Genomic DNA, 20,698 nt, shown 5'->3' on the forward strand with positions numbered 1-20,698 from the left:
ACATCATATGAATATTATTCAACAGCACTTTAATTACTAGTATTATCACAAATAGAAATATAAAGAGTTGGTTGTTGCCAGTTCTGACTAATTGCTAGAAAGAAAAAAAAAAGTTCAGATAAGCAGAGAGAAAAACAGTAAAAACATGGAGACAATAATTTCTAATTTCTGAGCACTGTATTTCTTATTACAAAACTTTTGGATGGAAATACCATCAGACTTCTTTCTTAACTGATAATTACAGAAGATAGAGATCTTTTGTGAAACTTATGCCTGTTGAGCTGCTTTTATACTTATAAAGACAATGCTCACTGTTTCTACTGTTTGACTTCCTTGCAGCAGTTCCTGCAAAGAGATCAGAGAATGAGCTGGAAGGGGAAGCAGAACCACTAAATCCCATATCTCAAATCATTCTTTTCACTTTAGGAAAGATGGATGAGAAAGTTGGCAATGCACTCTATATCTGTAGTTACATTAAACAGCTCCGTCCATCTCGTACAACTGATTCAGCAATTGCAGTCGGAAAATAAAGAAAACCTTAAGTATTAAATTTATGCATCAGTGTCACAATGATGAGTAAAAAATGGTTCCTTATCTTGGTACAGATTACCTTGTCAACAGTGTCTCAGACAGATAAGAACTTCACACTTTGATTTTGATTTCAGCATAGAATGAAAACCACTATATTACTGATATGGGAGCAGAAATTGTTATTGATATAGAATAAAAACAAACATTACAGATATAGAAGAAAGTGGAATTTCTATTTTTATTTTTTTCCCTCTTACCACATTATAATTCTGTTGAAAACAGCAGAGTTAATATACAATGCTCAAAGCTACCAAGGGTAGGCAGGGAGCAGAGAGGGGAGGAAAAGTGAGAAAAGGAAAGGGAACACACTATGATTTTCCTTCTTTGAGCCATCAGATCAATACCAATGCTTGCAGCTAGAAAAGAAAAAGAAACAGCTATTTCTGGAAGCAGAAAAACACTGTTTTGTACACAGTGTAATGAACATCCGAGATGCGTTGTGAGAGGATGCACTATGAAGTTATGGAGACTGACACTATGTGCAAATTCAAGAAGAATTAGAAAAATTCATATCCAAAACTCTCATGAATATTGGAAGGATTAGAGATTTATCTTTAAACATTCATAACACATCAGTGAAGGATGCTGGGGAACTGAACACAGAAACAGACAGGTTTGGAAGCCCAATCTCCTTTTCGACTGGTAGGAAGAGATTATTGGCCTGGAAGGACCAGCATTTTCCCCCTGTACAGCATCTCTTCTGTTCTTAAGCTCTTCTTTATGGGCCTGAAACAATTCATGCCTCTAATAATATATTATTAAATAAATGTTTGAAATAGCTACAAGGAAAAGCTATTCAATCAGGTTCCTCCTTAATGAAGCTGAACTGTCTTGTTGTAGATTGCTGTTTCACATCCAGCTTGCTAAGGACCATTTGCTTGGCACTCTCCAAACCTTACAGTTACTACCTGCTGTTTGTTCTCCTAAGTCAGTCCTAAGTCAGAATCCATGAGATAAATGTTAAAGCAATTCAGAAAAGTGTGAGAGACCACGCATATGCCAGTAGACACCTTGAGTTTTAGGCTTTGTGCAAAAATAACTCTAATAAGTATAAAGGTATATATTTTAGTATTCATTGAGAGTGGTTAAAAACATACGTTACACATAAATTATGATCTAACGTTTTAGTTAGGTGAGCCACCTAAATGTCAGCAAGATGTATGCCTAGTGTCTTGAGTTTTAGAATTTTAAAGGGAAAAAGCAACACCCCACAGGATGCCAAAGCGAAATAGGGCAGTGATACATACTACCTCAGCAGCATGCCTGTTCTTCCATTCAGTTTTCACTCCTCCTTTGTAGCTTTGTTCTTATAGCTATGTCTAAATAAACGATAGCCCCTAGCAGTTCTAGATCCTGTAGTTAGCAACCCAAGGCTCTGGTAGGACAACAAAAACAAAAAACCCTTTTTTCACTCCATTTCCATGCTCTTTAAAGGAGAGAAGTTCAGGCATCACCTCGGAAAGACCACAGTGACTGGTAAGCTAAGATTGCAGGCAAACCTCCACCATGCTACTTGCACGGTGTCTGTATCTAATCAGTGCATCTCAGTTGCAAAAGGCACAAACAACAATCCTGCAAGCACTACTTTAATATTACCTCCATACTTCCTGTAGGCCCTCTTTCCTAGAACAGTCCTGAACACATTAAATAATCCTCCCACTGGAGCATATAAGGAGCTACAGCAAGGTGTTTGGACTTGCCGGGCTCTTAACATTCTGGGCTCCTACATCTGATACAGCAAGGCCATGAAGTAAGGAGTATGTTCTGAACACCCTAAATGGAGACTAACCAAAAGGAGACAGACATGCTTCCTCAATCCCTGCAATCCTGAATGCAGTTTGCAGTTATCACTGAACACGTCAATGCAGTCATCCATGGTCTAGAGTATTCATTTCTATGAACTGAAAGTCAGCCGTTCACCCTAACTTCTGACTCCATCTGATGAATTACCTTGTCTGCAGTGCCTGAACTATAAATAAATGCAACATCTGTTGGAATGCTAAGTCTAAAAGTCTGGCTGAATAAATCACTCTGCAGAAATTCCCAAAGCTACTAAGCTTTCTCTCTCTATAGCTTCTGCCCTTTCTCCTCCCCTGCCACGCATAGATCCATCCTTCTTCACATCTAGTGAGAATTCCTTTCGTGTTGTTTGCTCAGTTTCTTAAAGGCCTGCTCTCCATGGGGTAGGCTGTGGTGCTAAGAGCTATTGCTCCATTGTAAAGCAAAAGAAAGTTAAGTCACAGATTGATCAGAAGGGTCATAAGTGCTGTTTTTAACCTCTATAAACTAAACCGTGAGTACCTAGGAATATAATTGTACTCAATTCTTTGGCAGCAGTAAGCAAAATAAGAACAGATTTGGCAGGCTCTTCTTGTCTTGTTAGGCTTTGCTGTCTGATGTTTCCTTCCAGTCCTAGAAGATGTCTATTGGGTCTCAGTGGGGATTACAGTTTTTCCTCTTGTAAGCTCATATTCCCCTCAGCAACTTATGGAATTTAATCAGACTAATGTCCATGTTTAGAGAGGGAAGAGCTACAACCAGCCTTATCCCAAGTGTCAACTTCCATCAGGCACTGAAGCATCATATTTTGAAACCAAAATCTCTTATAAATAGTTTAAGAAAAACAAAACAAAAAAACAGCAACAAAAAAACGTTTTTTTTTTTTCCTGAAATAATACTATTTCCTGTTTCAATTAAAAAAATAATAATTGACATGCTCTAAAATTAGTGTCAGAGTTATGCATGGTTTTAATATTTACCTGGTATTTTGAACTGGACATCAGAGTTCTTGATAAGGAAATCATTCAGTTAAAATTTCAAGGAGAAAAAAAAATATTCGGGCAATTAGGCTTTGGTTTCTAATGCTTCACTGAACAAACAAGTTGTCATAAAGTGCAGACAACTACCCAGGTATTATAAGTTTAGTCACTTTCTTTATGAAAGAATGGAAAATCTAACATTTCATAAGCTGGTTAAAACAGACACTGCTTAGTGCCCCTCCGTACACATTTAACCTTACATTTGGTTTGAAATGTAGAATATAAGAGAAAATTGTCTCCACTAGATCAAGTCATGCTGTATTTTTCCTGATTTTTTTTTTAATAGGGTCTGTAAGCTTCCTCTCTCATCAAACTGATAAGGACAGCAGGGAAACACGGTCCAGTCTCTAAACTTTCCAAATTCCATAACCACTGACCCCAAAATTGCAAGATTATTTCTGCATATGAATTAATACACTAGAATTCTCTCAGGGTCACCACTAGCAGCTGTGATTACATACTGCAGCAGAGTACTGTCCACTGGAGGTAGACACAAGAGTTTAAATACAGAGTTAATTCATGTCAAACAGTTGATGGCAGAAGACAACACGGGATTCACAATAAGGTTTGTCCATAGATTGATCATTGCATGCGATCCTATACTTTAAGGTGAGATAAAGTTATTTTTAATTAAGCTGGATTTAGCGTTCCTGAGAAAGTAGAAAACTCATGAAAATTAGCTGAAAATTCAGTTAGCAGAAGTTACTTTTTAATATTTGTCCCCAGTGAATTATTTTCACTTTCATTAATAGGTTAAGAATGTAGATTACAAATACTGAAGAATGTTAAAAAAATGTTAATGACATTCAGGTTTCAACCAAAGTATAAATCAAGAATTCATTTCCTCATTAGGAACTGTAAATTGCGTGCACATTTTTTCCTCTTTACTGAGGAAGTTAATATGTAACTTTGGCATACGCTTCACAGACCTATTCCAGCTGTTAAACTCAAAAAAAACTAATGAGGGAAGAATTATTCATAGCTTAGCCTTTGGCAGTAGAAATTCTAGCTGTTTTTTGAATCAAGCTTTATATACTTCAGAGGCAATAATAAAATAAAAAGGAAAGCCCTAAAGTTAAAGGGCATAAAGAAAGGAAAGAGAAGATCTCTTTTTCTATGAAAGTACTGGCATTTATGTTTCAGTTGGTCAGCTTTGTCATTTTAACAACAGCTCTCGAACTCTACGTTGAAGACCTTTGATGCACTTCACCGACTACAATGAATACATCTTAATATTTCTGTGAAGCAGCAAGATAGGATGACTTAGGATGAGAAAATGAAATGTGCACGCGAAAAGGATTTGTGACCCAGCTGTCAAGCATCCTGAGCCACTGAGTCAATCTGTAAGTAACATTTAAGCTCACCTAAAACCAAGCATTCAGATCACCTTAGTCACTCTAATTAGATACTAGGAGAAAGACTTCCCCAGGAAGCCATAATATTATGTATTTTAGTGACCACTGACATAATGAAATGGGGGCATACTCTCCCATTCCAGTAACTTTCACTCATTCCTCTTCTTAAAAATATTTTTTATATGCACCATTTTATGTACAGACGTATAAAACTCGGTCTAAGTACTGAAAACCAGTACTTTCTTAAGAAGCAGTGAGTTCAGGGGAAAAAAATTAATTTTATTAATCAGTTATTCCTGTGATGCTGATGTGCCAGAATGCAGGACTATGAGATAGGAAATAGAATGCAAAAGAATCAAAGCTTTTTTTGTTTGTTTGCTTGGGTGTTGTTGTTGTTGTTGTTTCACATTTTTTTATGCATTTAAGGTTTTAGAGGCATTGTGTGACAAGGAGATGCCTGATAAAGTGCATGTAGCTAAGTTCTGCTTTCTTTCCTCCACTTGAATGACACAAATGGAGCACATGCTCTGCTCTCTATATTTTGAGAACCTGGGGACACAATGCTTATCCTGTTCATATGCTAAAGAGACACATACACTGAAAATTCTCCATAGATGAAGACAAGTGATTTCTCTCTCCATCAATGATCACTTAAAAGTGGTACAGAAATGAAATGTTCTAAGATTGACTTTCTGACAGTCAGTGTCAAAACAGTTTCTTCCTCATGGTCTAAAAAAGACAGTCTGTTTATTACTGTGAAGATTACAACAGGGTAGGTGGTAATCCCTGCTGGACAGCCTGGTTTGAAAATAGCAAGCCATCTCCTTATTTCATGCTATTTATGCTGGACTGATTTAGCCTATTCACAAGCTTACGGACTAAGTTTAATCCTCAGAATTCTCAAAACAAACAGCCCATAATAATCATATGCAATGATGTGTTGTTGTTGTTGTTTTTTCAAGTGCAACAGAAGAGATTATTTAAATCCTTACAATCTTCCCATAAAATACTGCAGAAGTCAGACAGCGTGTTCCAACACCGAAAAAAACAAACACTGAAAACATCAAGCCGTAGTTTCAAGAGATCTTTACTGCACATTCTTTCAAGAGATAAGGGAAGGAATACAGTAACATCAAAAGGCAAAAGGAGTGAATGCTCTAAAGATCGAACATAGGAAATTGCGTACTAATCTGTGGAATAACTTCTTTACAGTAAGGGTGACGGAGCACTGGAAGAGGCTGCCCAGAGAGGTTGTGGAATCTCCTTCTATGGAGGTATTCAGGACCTGTCTGGATGCCTACCTGTGCAACCTGTTATAGGGTGCCTGCCTTAGCAGGGGATTTGGACTCAATGATCTCCTGAGGTCCTTTCCAACCCCTACAACTCTGTTGTATTTATTTTGTGCACTGAAAAATTTCCTGAGTTTGAAATTTCTGACTCTCATTTCCTTGATCACATTCCCCAAGATAGTTACATTTCCCTGAGATCGTTTCCTACTAGGTTACTTTTGAAACAATCAGCACAACAGTTTCTAGGTTTACGAAGTGCTGTTTTTATAAAGAAAAACAAAGGCAAAGAAAGAAAGAAGGATTTGTCCACTGGAATCTGTGTGGCAATAATGCAGGGAATGGAACAACAGTTCCACAGCAGTAGTTGTTTGTTTTCACTGTACATTCAAAACGCTTAAGTTCGAGTTCCATCATACAGGCAGTAACCCATTCACAATTTCAGGAATATAAAGCATTTGATTAAGATCAGCATGCCAAATTAGTTTCATTTAGCTGTCACTTAAATCTCTAAATTCTAACAGTATGCAAAGTGAGTAAACTGGTATTTCTTTCCTAAATGTGCTTATCTTGCATCAAACATACCTATCTCTCTATATTATATCAAACTTATACTGCTTATTGAAAGATGAGCCAGTGGGGAAGAAGACTGGTGTGGCTGAACAGAGAACTTTTTCTGAGACTCCAGAAGAAAAAAGAGTCTACCTCCAGCGGAAGAAGGGACAGGCAACTTGGGGAGAGTACAAAGAAGTTATTAAGATATGGAGGAGAAAATTAGAAAGACAAAAGCCAAGCTTGATGTCAACCTGAACACTGTAGTAAATGAGAATGGAAACCATTTTTTACAAATACATTAACAGTAAGAGGAGGGCAATGGAGAATCTTCATCCTTTACTGGATATGGCAGGGAATGTGACCACTGAGGATTAAGAAAACTCCCCACCAGGGAGTTTGAGAAGGTCACAATCACTATAGCTAGGTTAGAGAACATGCACCTCAAACACGTAGCGCTTGGTAACCACCCTAAACCAACCAAAAGTCTTCTTAAACTGTGAACAAATAGTATTTCTGTCCAGACTTAGCAGTATCTATTCAGTATTGCATGTTCCCGATACCTTATTCATTTCTTAATACACCTTAGGGGAATATTGTTTCTATTGGAACTAACAGGTCTTCTCAGTAATGGGAGAAAGAATTCTTAAATTTAGAAAGATAGCAAAACAAGAAATCTAGTCACTCAGATAATTTAAGGGACAGTTGATGATGTCAAGACCTAAGTACCTCCAGTACTAAAAATCCTTCTGAAGTACAATTGCTGACTGAAGCCCTCTCCCCTAAGTAGAAATTTTTTTCTGCATTTCTGTAGCTATTTGACAACATTCACAGATTATATCAGTCACTGGGTCAAGTAAGCAGACAGTATCAGGAATTAGTTTTCAAAATAGGAAAGAAGAGGCTGAAACACCAGAGTCGGACCACCCCTTGAATGTTTTCCATTTTCCATTAATGTAATGATAGAGAAGCAGTGTCAGCTCAGTAGTTCTAGATGCAGCTTTACTGCTGTTTATCACCCTGGCAGACAGAACTAGACAGCTTACTCCATGACATGCAAAATTGTACACAAATAATGTAGCTACACAAAACCCACTCTTTGAAAGACAGCTGAATGCTGCCAAGAGATATAACTGTCAGTCAGACTGTATTTCAAAATATATATATATTGAACACAGATGGGAGCTGAAGATTTGTGTTTCTGCTGAGATTCAGGTCACGTCATTTCAAAGTAGTCCGAGTACTTTGGTTTTATTTTTCTCTCCCTAGCATTGGCACACACCTCTTCCACCACTGTTGCCGAGGCTCAGTGCAGCCGTTCTGTTATGCATACAGGTCTTGCTGTCATAGTCTCAGAATATTCAGAATATTCATACACTTAAGTATATTCTCAAACATTGAACAAGACTTCCAACCAATGCATGATTCAAAAGTTAGTTTTTATATCCTGTTTTTGCTGTACCCTTAATGTTCTGGGGTGTCAAGACACATTAAGATCTTGTACTTCTTAGACATACCAAACGCATTGTCTGTAGCTCAAGCAGTCCCTATCTCACAAATCTTACAAATTTGCATGACTATGCACAATAAATTTGTTTGTGCAATGTTAAATGGTTCCACTGCTACCTTAGAGCCTGCTGTCACAGATGAATTGCTGTGGAAGACGAACTTTCCATCTAACCTGGTAAGATCTTTCTTAGGTACCTACAAATAGCTAGATTTCTTGGCAACACATTTTGATAGTACGCACTTCTTCGTAGTATAAAAATAGAAAGGAAAAAAAAAAAAGAGAGACCATCTGTTCAAAGAATTTACAATTTGAGAAGAAAAAAAAAAAAAAAGGAGGTTGAAAATAAAAACAAATCCTTATAGACCGTGAAACATGCCAGCAACAGAAGCTGCCAAGAGAACTTCAATTCCCAACAATGATCAAGATCTCCTTAAACTCTACCAAAAAAATCATCATTTAAAAGAAAAGTCACAATCCCTGAGTTAAAATTTATCAAGAGAATAACATGCTATTCTAATCTGAAAACTGATTTTAAAATGGCATTTTAGAACTTCATAGCTGCATAATGTACTGAAGATTCACAGTTAAAGCATGTTTCAACTTCTACTTCCATTGTTAACCTCCACTATACAGCTGGACATTCATTAACCTTTCTGTGTCGGTGTACGAGCCAAACAATTTGGATAACAGTAACTATAGCAGCGGAAAAAGAACTGGAAAAATTTACAGGCAAATCACTTTGTACAGTTGCACAATTAATGCCAGCTCTTGATGGAAGGGAGGCCTGGATCCTTCTCTGACAGCTGTCCCCTTTCTTCATTGTCTATTTTCCCCCCTTTGGTAGGCCCAATCAAACCCAACGGGCTAAAACCTCAAGAGCAACCAAAGAGCTGGAGTCCATATCCATACTGTGGCAGAACCTCATTTTGTCTTGGCAAATTTGTTTGTTTTGAAAACAGTCCTTAGAACTGACAAGGGACATGCATGGGCACTAAAAATTCCAGAAGTGTAAAAATGGTTGGTGCACCTGTCCGACTACTAGTAGAAATATGGAACACTACTATTCATCAGAAAATCTGAGAGCCACATGCACAAAAACCAAATTAACATTCATTACTTAAGCACAATACCTCAAAACTCCTTATATACAGAACAAAGTACATCCATGTTCTTATGTTAATTTTCTCTCCCATTTTTATTAGCCCTAAAACTAGCTTTGGACACTGTCTCTGCAGACCTGCAAAATGTTTCTGTGATCTAACCAATCCCAGATTACTTAAAAAATATAATATAGCTCAGTAAATCCAGCCTAGAAGAGCAACATATATTATACAAGCATTTATAGACTGCCTGCTATTGCTCACTGAACGATTTCTGAGTATACAAACATCTACTGACCACAATTAACTGCTCCATTAGAGACAAAGTCACCAGGTTTTATTTAGTTTTGAACAGGTTTTCACCAAAATTCGATTTTTGTAAGCCTACAAATACACATTAAAGAAAGTCACCAAGGCTCTTCTCTCAATAAATGTGATATATGACCCATGGTAGAATAATGTTGTTTACTTAACACAATTTTGTAATTTGAAGAGATGCACAACCATATGGTATGTAGGATAGAGGGCTGTTTCATGAAAAAATTGATTTAATTTTTCCATCTCTTTTTTAAAATCTTATCACTGACAAATATCAACATCATAACAGAATCTGTGTTGGCTTACTCTCCTATTATACTGCTGCTGAAAGGCTTGCTCTTTGTGATTAACTTTTTGTGAGCTGAAAAAATCATTACTTCTTTGATAGAGTGCATCAGAATTTTGCTGATGTTTAAGATACTCACTGAAAGGACAATTGGCAATATCTGTAAATGATCATATTAATAAAAGAAATTATTTTTAAAAAAATCTAGGGAAGATTGACTGAAATGTGATAATCCTTCACATTTCAAATATTTAAGAGGTTTCACCTTTTCCTCAAAGTTCAGGCCTGTTACAAGCCAAATCCATCCAATTCCTAAACATATTATTACAGGCTACATTGAAACCTCCCTGGACACTGTGCTTAAACTTGAATTCTCTTCAGAGACTTAATTGTGTCTGCATCCACACTGTCTACAGAAGTGGAATTTGAGTGTAAGCCAGTCTCTTTCCCCTTCAGCCCTCTCCTGCACAGTGCCAACATTTCACTGCCTGGGGAGACAGTTGGAACTCTTCAACCTGGAGCCAGAGCATCAGTTAGCAAATGAGCAATTAGAAACTTGGCGCAAGTATTAGCTCAAACTCTTGTCATAGAGCTGCCATAACGAATACAGTCTTCATCAAGTTGCAGACACACATTCTGATCCTATGTCTTCCTAAATTTTCTCTAAAATATTGGTCCTTAATGTCAAAAAAAAAACCCTATCTTTGCACTTTCAATGAGTAATTCTCTTTGATCCTTAGAGTAACACTTCATATCCTTTCTAGGAGCTATAGTTTTCCATTGGTTGCACAGACAAGTAAGAACACTTCCAATTTGCAAAAGAAAGTAGTCTCAGCTCGAGAGTGCTGTTCTGTATACCCTATTCTGTTCCATCAATGTCAAACCACTTTTTAATCCACCACTTCTCAGGTTCAAAACTAAGCATAGGGTTTGCTTCTGTTATTGCTCTTTTTTTTTTTTTTTTCTTCCCATTGTCCTCTGTTAAAAAACCAGAAGCAAATTCTCAGAATTTCCAAGTCGTGTAGCATCCCTTTGGTTGAGTACTCTCAGGGTACTCAGGCTCCATTCTTCTCCACATAAATCATTTATGTTTGCAATCTCTGTCTGCCGTAGCAACCAAAATAACTGCCACTAGTCTGATGATCAACAACTCTTTGTCTGGCTACTGTTTGAAGTTTCAAACACACACCATCTTTTGCTGATAATCTATAATTCAACAGTTCTGCATTCTAAGTACCTCATGTCATCTCCACTCTCTGGGAACTCAAGCTCCCAGTTCCTTTCCTTATGGAATTACAAATGAAGAACAGAGGATGACTGGAGATAAATTCACAGTCTGCCCTCTAACAGCATGTAGAAACACGTTTGCTGACTTCTAACATGTATACTTGTTACTCATTTCCTAATTAAAGGTTTCTGGTGGTCTATATATCTGTACACATGGAAGTTGAATCCAACATTGTCACCAGTCCCTACTTTTGTCCAGGGCTCTTTGCGTGCCAAGCAGACATCCACAAATGTTAGAACTTCAGAAGATAATCACCATCCTATGTGAATGCCAGGAGCAAAATGGTAATGTCAGTAAAAGTGAAAAATGTCTATTCAACCAGTGTGATTAAAACACAAAGTATTGGTGCCAGAATTGTAACCAATTACACTTGACTCCTCAGAGATCAGGATTTACCTTATGCAAGTCTGGAGCAAGAGTATAAAGAAATTTGTCAAGTGTCCAAATTTAACAATTTGGTGAGTGCTAACCAGCATACCTCTATTGATTTAGTTTAATTATGCCAATTAATATCAGATGAGAATACAGTATGAAGCCATTAACAAAAAAATACCAATGATAAAGGAAAATATGCCAGCCAGTTCTGTGGGATACAGACAACAAGCATACTGAAAATACAAGGTTTGTGTAGTAACAGCTGCAGAAGTTTTATGATAACAGCGCTTCCTGACTGAAATATTAGAATTCTTCCAAATCGTTACAGCAAATAAGCAAAATGCAATTAACATTGGACTACAGCGCTTAGCAATCTGAAAATCTTTTAGGAAAATCCTTCTTCGGAAGTGACTATGTAAAGCAAGAAGTCATAGTGGCTAAGCAAACAACTTTATCTGGAGGAAACAAGTCACAGGTTCATTCAAAATGGTAATTAATTTGATAAAAACAGAAGATCCTAAGGAGTAATTTTGATAATTCATCTGTAATCTGATGAAAGATAATTTTACTAAGAATACAAAATGGAAAATGGAGTAGAACAAATAGCAATACTTTTCCAAACTGTGCATAATTTCAGCTCTGCCCATTTATGTCACTTTAATCATGTCACCAGAAAACACCTTAGGGTCTGAAGCGTGGCACTTTCACGTTCAGTCGAGCATAAGATAATGCCCTCACTCAGACTTTCCTTGCCAGATTTTAGAGTTCCCATATCTCCTGGTATCCAAATACTGTAACATACAAACTCTTTTAAGGAGCTCAGCTGTTCTGGAGAAAATTCATCTACTCAAACAGAAAAGTACCTGACAGCCATGGAGTCAAGTGGGTAACAGTTTAAAACTGGACAACAGATGAGTCATTCAGAATCATAATGCCTCTTTAATGTCTCATTGTGAACGTACACAAACAAATCAGTGCCAGGCCCTATGACATTATCAAGTAAAAGAGCAAGTTTTCGTGGGGAAATCTAAAAGATCAAGTATAGGTAATAAGGATAGGAAATGTACAAAAAAGGCTAGGACATGAATAAAGCATGGTTATATTCCAGCAACAAATATATATTAATGTAAGTCACGCTCTCTCTGAAACTATATTGTTGTAACTGATCTTATCCATTTGGTAGAACTCATGGTCTATCAGAGCAAATGCAGAGTCTAATCATCATTCTGCTTGGCTTGTCTCGTGAAAACTATAAAAGCAACAGGACATCCCTCCTAAAACTAACAGGTAATGATCATAAATTCACATTAATATTATTATGAGAGGCTGTCCAAAGTATTAACAGTGCCTCTGAAAAATTTGGTCCCTTTAAATTCCTGCATGTTTTAATCTGCTTATGGAGCACAGTTTTGTCCTTTATGAGGCATATACTAATAATAATTTGATTATTTGGAGTCACAGAGATAGAATGAAAATACTTCAGAGGAAAAATCTGAAGCTTATTTTCCTTCTCCCACATACATGTTTAGGAAGCTCCTAGGTAACCTGCTATGGTAGCCTTAAGTTCTTATATTCTGTTATCAAAACATTTTCTTAAGTAGAAAGAAAGAAAGTAGTAAGAGTTAATGCAATGACAAAATATTATTCCAGTCTTTTTAAGCTCAGGAAAATATTTGTTTTCTGAATCTCCAACAATAACTAAGTAAAAACTGCTGATGTTGTTACCATGTCAGTACCTGAGATTTTAACAAGGGGCTCAACTTTCCCCTTAAGCGTCTCTGGTGTTAAATATTGAGGTCAAAGCTAATTATTCCTTTCTACATAATATCTCTAACCTGTTCATTTTGGTGAAGATGAAATCCAGATCAGCTTTTTTCACCTTGACTTCTACACCATCCACCACCTTACTCTCACATCTTGACACGTTCCACTTCCCCTATTCTCAGTCCACTCACTTTTACACAACTAAATTAATTTCTTGGCTGTGCCACCAAGTCAGCAAGAGACTGCTCTCTTTTTCAGTCAATCAGCTCCTGATCCAAAGAGAAGTTTTATACCGAATGTGCTTTGTGGCTTACAGTACAGCATAGCCCGTGGTATGAATATGTGCTCTTCAGTGATTTCCATGTCTATTCAAGCCAGCTGTCATAACTTATTAGTCCAATTTTCTTTCGAACTCTCACACTTTTTCTCATCCTCTAAACATGGGATGAATTCACTACAAAAAGAGCAAAATGATTATTTCTGTTCAAATTATTTTTTTGATGTTACCTTTCTTCTGATGGCAAACAAGCCTGAATAACCATCTTCTGTAAGGGCCTCTGGGATGCTGGCTTTTTGCCCCCATGCCAAAAGAGCTACATAGGGGAGAGGTGAAGACTGGCAGTATAGCCTATGATACAACATCTCCAGTGACTTGAACCTTCCATCAAAATGCAAGATGGAACCTTCTGCTGTCACCCCCATTCTGACCAATGGTCTCACCCAGAATTTCCTTCTCTGAGGTTTGCATTTTGGAGGGGAAAAAGGATGCTGATAGGACTAATAATTACAAACTGCCAGCACCATCAAAACTTTCATCATAGCAGTAGTTACACTCTGGAGACCTTGAGTAATACCAGTTGATTTCAGAGGGATTAATAGCACACATAAGTCTGAATACAAGCATAATGCAAATGGCTTGTAGAATCAGTGACTAATTCACACTAATTAAAATTTGACCCAGATCTGTGGTATCTAGGTCAAATGAAATAATTCCTATCTGAAGGCAATCCGTTCACTGACATGCGTAAGCTGTAGTATAACTGTGAATGTTTACATTCTCAGAAACAGAGAGCGAGAGAACCTCTTAGGTAGGACACGAACAGCCAAAAACACACATTATTTCACATATTTGTGTTAAAGTAGAGAAAGCTCCAGCTGATATCTACAGGAAATTCAAGAACAGAAGTCATGGAATACCTGAGGGATCTGGTTAGAGTTCCAGACAAAAAAAATCGCATTTCAGTATGCTGTGTATAGCCATGATTCAAGTCCAGAGACAAACAAAGCTGTTCATAGGGAATCACTGCCTATCCAGAGATAAGGAATCTGATCAAAAGCATCTCTTGCTCTTACTGAGCTCCAAATTCAGCAAAAGCCCTGCTTTTCTCAGAAACAAAATCTTTCCACTAATAAAGAATGATAAGACATGTAAGTATAGAGTATACCACTACCATACTATACTATATACTATAACTACCACTCTAGTTAACTACCACTCTAGCACTCCAAAAAAAAAAAAAAAAAAAAAAAAAGGACTGTCTTTGTTGATCATGGAATTCATTTATCATGGTAATTTGTCTTCTTTGCTAAGTGATATATGTATGCACAGGAGTATATATACCTTGAGAGAATGGTATGGTGTAGATAGCATGATATTTTCCAGAAAAGTACTAAGTAAATAAATTTTGCAGTTAAATATAGGTATTTCTTTGGAACCTGCTTATCCAAAATACACAGAAAAAAAATCATCAGTGAAAATGTATTATTTGGTCCTGCTTTGCACTATCAGACTCCCCAGACAAAACAAGTACTGGAATGCATAAGGTGAAAACACCTGTTGTGTAGCAGGAGACTGCTGTGCAGCAAGGTCTGTCGTGGTAAGACTAGGTAAAAAGGCTTCAAACTAAAAGAGGGAAAATTCAGAAAAAAAATTATTTGTTTGTTTGTTTGTGATAAGGGCAGTGAAGCACTCAAACAGGCTGCACAGAGAGGTGGTGGATGTCCCACCTGGTTTTCATGGTCAGGCTGGACAGGGCTCTGAGTGCCTGACTGAGCTGCAGGTTTTCTTGTTCATTGAAGGCAGTTGGACTAGATGGCCCTTAAAAGTACCTTCCAACTCCAACCATTCTATGATTCTGTGAATTGCACTTCCCACATGCTTAGGAGATGATTTTCATTATTAATTAAAGTGATTCAACATAAATGTAGCTATAAACACTGCTAAATGCCTGCTGGCAATGGCATTAAAATAATATTTATTTTCAGAATTATTGTCGTCTTTCTGAACTTTTGGTCTTCATAAAATATATTATTAGCACAGTGTTCAAACTCTAATGAAATTTATTTGGGAATCCTGTATAATGGTTTTCCCAGCTTGTTACCTGTGTGCATATCCTTAGACTTCACAGCTGAATTTGTTTCTACAGGATTGGACTGCTAAGTAAAAACAGCTCAAAAATAGAAATTTTAATCAGTTCTGTTATATCTTCATTTAACAGACACTTATTTTTCCTGTAGTCAGATTAGAATCACTTTGGAAAGAAACATGCCAAAATTTCCAATCCCCCAATATATCCTTTTATATATATATATATACACGCACATATACAATATATACTTCTACTCTGAACTTTTGTATATGCATGTTAAAAAACTGTGGCGCTTATTTTAAGTCAAATGAATATGTTCCAGATATCTAAAAAGACCACCACATGACAAGGAAAACACAGACATTCTAATCTGCTGTCACCATCAGTGATTGTTACATGAACCTCGGGCCAGCCCCTTTTTTCTAGGTCACACTGCATGAAAAAATGTCTTCAATGGGAAGACAGACACAATCTGCCATAATTGTTTCAGTCTTGTTTCATAGTTTTCTTTTTCCCCAGCAAGGATTCTCCAATACATAGCCCTCGCCAGGTTACTTTCCATTCTGATATTAAAGCAATGCCAAGAGACCATTTCTAATGGAAAACCAAGCTCTTATTCTCAGCTATCCAACCTGAATACCATATGTCTGCAGAACAAAATACAGTGGGTTGGAAGGGCTGTTGTTGTTAATATTTATGACCAATTCAGCCTTCTTTTTCCATTTATAAATGATTTGTTAGAGGATCACAATTTCTCCAGATAAACATATTGCTATACACACCAAGGAGTTCTCAGTCCAGAATTGATTTCAAGCAGCTTTCTCTCAGTATTTTCCTACTGCTGGTTTGTCATTCATCATCAAAATTGCATGAAATTGCTCTGTTTCATGGGATGACAACAATTTAAATTAGAAGAAAATGAAAATTAATAGCAGAAGCGATTCCTTATATTCCCCACAGACATTAATATTTGGATTAATAACTCACAATAAAAAATGTATGAAACTTCATTATCCGCCAAGAAGCTAAGGTTAATTGCAAACTCTGCTACTGGTTCTCATTTTGTACAGACAGCTACTCCCTCTGGGCCTCATCTTTGGGGATTCTGGTTAGAATGTGCATATCATATGAAAGTGATATTGGCTAATAAGTAAATAGCAGTTTGGGAATTAGGACTCTCTTAATCCTTTCTATTTGAAATCACTGTAGCTCTGTAATGCTCTCTTTGTATATACAACACATTTTTAGCAAATAACAAAAACAAACAATCAAACAAAGACAATATATTTTGAAAAACATTTTATCCCTATTGCTTCTCAGAGGAATGTGTCAGTTGACTGATGATTCCTGAACACTCAGGACGGACTGTGAAAAATTAGTTTAATGTCTAAAAGAAGGTCAGATATTTCCAATTGCTTTTGACTGTCATGATTTTGACTAGTTTTCAGTCCATAAATAATATAAACAATATCACACTTGGTTATAGCACATTTTTCCTTTCATTTCATTTGAGATCATATCAAATCTAGTTATATATTTATGTACTCTTTGTTTTTTATTGTTTGGGTTTCTGTTATGCTTTCTGTTTTTTAGCTCTTTGAGCACAAGAATCAGTTTTACATCATTTCAATAACGCAACTCAGAAGGCTTTGTGAGAAAGAGCAACAAACATCTTCTGTACCATTCCCTACTGTAGAATCCTTCTAGTTGAATGTCAGCTACTGAACTGTACTGCAAAAATTTAAGTAGCAAAAACTTATGCACCCTCTTGAAAATGTTCACAGAGCCCATTCAGTAACTCTTTCTTTCAAGAAGGAAAAAACAAAACAACCTTCAGTGGCTTCTGAAACTTCCCCTGAAGATATTCCAAGTATGTACTATTCCACCAAATTCTTAGCTACCTTTCTAAAAGCCAATTATTGGACTAGAACTCTTTAAGATAGAACAGGCATTAATGCATAATGCATTCAGCTTCAAAAACGTGGCAACTTATCAGGTTAAGATAATACAAGACCATTTCTTTTTGAAAAATACCACTAAGGAAACCAAATTTTGAAACAGCTCTCTAAACTGACTGCTGTTATGTCAGAGCTTTAAGTGAATTAGCTGACCATACTCCTGCTGAGAAACTGACTTCTGTTTGCTCATTACAGGAGATTCCTGACCCTGATTGCACTTATTCACTCACCTCAACAACCACTGAGGTGCTGACATAGAGGATACTATTTAAAATCACCAAAGTAGCAATAAATGCATTTCAGAGCCAGTTTCTACACCCGCATAATTTCAAATGTTAAGTTGTATTTTTATTAACTATACTCTCAGGAAACATTAAATGCCAAATCTAAATAGCTATAAAATAAATAGAAGCAGTGAAAATTATTCCAACACTGGCTGAAGAAAAAGAATGCAATGCGATTTGTCTAAACTTCAACCTAGAGAAAGTAAGCCTAATTCTTATGTATACAAACCTAATTCTATGCTTCTGACTCATGACAACTAAACACAATAGACCTTTACTTGCCGATGAGGTAATTCTGCTCTGTGCCAGTGTGCTACCTTGTCAGGCATATCACTGCCCAGTTTCTTCTCCATCCAGCTGACCTTCAAGAGTTGAATTATTTGGAGTCACTGCCAATTACTGATGTTAGCTTTTCTAACACCTGCTCATGTACTCAAAGAATATACTGTTTGCATTGTCCTCTGCTGACAGCAGCTATCCCCATAGCTCCATTAGTAGAGCAGAAACATGAAAGTGTTCAAGGCCAGGCTGGATAGGTCTTCTGGCAACCTGATTTAGTTAAAGGTATCACTGACAATGGCAAGAGGGTTGAAGCAAGGTGATCTTTGTAGTACTTTTCAACCCAAGCTGTTACATGATTCTACAAACAATATGAATTCAATGCCATCCTCAGCCCAGTATATGACTGCAAACTGTATGAAAGGCATTTTAGACTGTTGCATGAAATTATAAACTGCAGCGCCATTCTCACCCTACGTGGGTGCATACGGCTGGGTGCAAGAACCTCTCCAAGAAGCCTCCTGCTTCACCTCAGAAACGAGCATGAGTATGGGCAACAGTCAGTTCTCTTCCCATTCCCTCAGACATTTGCACCAAACACAGGTCAGCCACACTTACCAACCAATCTGCTTCATCCTTCTGGCAATAGCACACATTTTTGTGGAAGTACCTCTGTCCACTCGAAGAAGGTGTTCTCACATATTTTGAATCATGTCAAAAGAGCAGTGTAGGACTAAAACAAAAAGTCTGATTTCAATCTGATACCTTACTGCTGTAACTGTCATAGTCTTAGAGTTCTTAGACTATATACACAAGCTGGACAATGCTTACAAAAAGTTATTTGCACCTCCCTCTAAATTTAGATTAACAAAAAAAAAAGTATGGAGATGAGCATACCAGACTAATATGACATATGAAAGAAGGGAGAAAGGAGTGATTTTTCACTCAATATCCCCATTATTTAATTTCAAATATCTTTAGAATCTTAATTTCACTTACTGTGGAACTTCTGAAACTCTTGCCATTACAAGGAATAACTGAGAAACAAAAAAACAGTGCAATACGTACTGCTAACCCAGCTGAAAATGGAAGGGAACAGCCAGCACACGATTCTTGACCGTGACTCCAAAGAGCATGATTTTCCTCTCATTAACCTCTGATGAAAAAGAGTTCGTCAGTCTTTCCACTGACTAAAATGAGCGTTAGGTCAGACTCAGACTCTGTCTACTTGAGTATCAGTTCTGCCTCACAAAGGGCAAAAACTTAGATGGGATCGTACAGATTAGATATCTACTCTTCCACAGAATAGATGAACAAAAATAATTATAGACCAATGCTCACACACAAGATGAAAGTAAAACTTACACAAGCTTTTTAGGGTTTTTTTCTTCTGAGTAAAAATTAATGATGTATTACTGCTCTGAGTCAGAGTATTTAAGGCAATTAACACACCACATTGGAATTCCTCACTGCCAATTTTGGAGAAAAAAAAAATTAGAAGTCTCCTTAAGCTTTTTTTTTTTGGCTCTTCTGTTGGGAAGATTCTCTGTTTTTACCATATTTGCTGAGACAGGATGACATTAACTCTGTGTTTGTAATCAGGCCACCTGCAAAGCTGGCAAAATCCCTGAAGACCAACAGAAGTGCTGTAAGCAGTCAACTACTGGCTCATTTCAGCTAACTTGGATTGCTTCATTTTAAACAGACATTGCTTTAGTAATGCCTTCAAAAGTATCACAAATGTTAGGGGGGGGAGGGGAAAAGTGCTTTAAAGTGTTTTTCCAGACTTACTTTCCCTTTCATGTAAAATTTCAATATTTATCATTTTAATTGTTCTGTATGATACAATACTGGATACTGGGCATCTCTGCTCACTTTCAGTAGCTGGATTATTCATCCTTTCCATACTCCTGCAAAATTACTACTAATGTTTCATAATGCACTTGCCATTTCTACAGGTGGCCTACTTTAATACAGCACCAGACATAATATGCTTGATATTTGAAACTCTTGCTTTCACAGCTCCTTAGCATATTTTCACACTCCTTGTTTTTCAGTCTTAATCACTGTAAAGCAACTTTACTGGTGTTGAAGGATCAACGAAGAGGTCTCATTAACCACTCCTGTGTTCTTCTTTTTTCCCCCGAAGAAAGACACACTCTAATTAAATACTTGTCTTAGATATTCTCAAGGCATTAAACTAGCCCAGACAGTCTGAATGAAAATTACACAGAGTGGGATCTGGGCAAAATGGCAATGTCAGTCATTTCTGCCAGCCTACGCCAGATGTAGCTCTAGAGAACAGATGTAAAGTTTTACTGGTCCCATCAGACACCTTCAGTATTACATATAAAATGCCTTAAGTATGGTGAATAGAAAAGTTCAAAGGGATCCTTATACTCCTATAAGAAAGTCTTTGAAGACTCATTTCTCCCAGGTAGGGTAATCCTTAAGGAAATTACAGCTAACGCTTTTTAGCCCTTCCTTACGAGTGTAGAAGGTGCTTGGTAGAAGGCCATAGAACCACCAAGGTTTTAAAAGATCTCCAAGATCATCTAGTCCAA

At 37.0% G+C, this 20,698-nt stretch overlaps 1 long non-coding RNA gene across 1 annotated transcript in view; it reads right to left on the reverse strand.

The window, feature by feature from the left end:
* The window catches only part of LOC122186234, a 111,936-nt gene extending 92,686 nt beyond the window's left edge, over window positions 1-19,250 (reverse strand). Inside the window, exon 1 of the long non-coding RNA XR_006181097.1 lies at window positions 19,203-19,250. This is a non-coding gene — a long non-coding RNA (uncharacterized LOC122186234). The remainder of the gene's footprint in view (window positions 1-19,202) is intronic.
* Between the last annotated feature and the right edge of the window lie 1,448 nt (window positions 19,251-20,698).

Source organism: Lagopus leucura, unplaced genomic scaffold, assembly GCF_019238085.1.
Source record: "Lagopus leucura isolate 7727_CA_CO unplaced genomic scaffold, USGS_WTPT01 Super-Scaffold_100035, whole genome shotgun sequence".
NCBI lineage: Eukaryota > Metazoa > Chordata > Aves > Galliformes > Phasianidae > Lagopus > Lagopus leucura.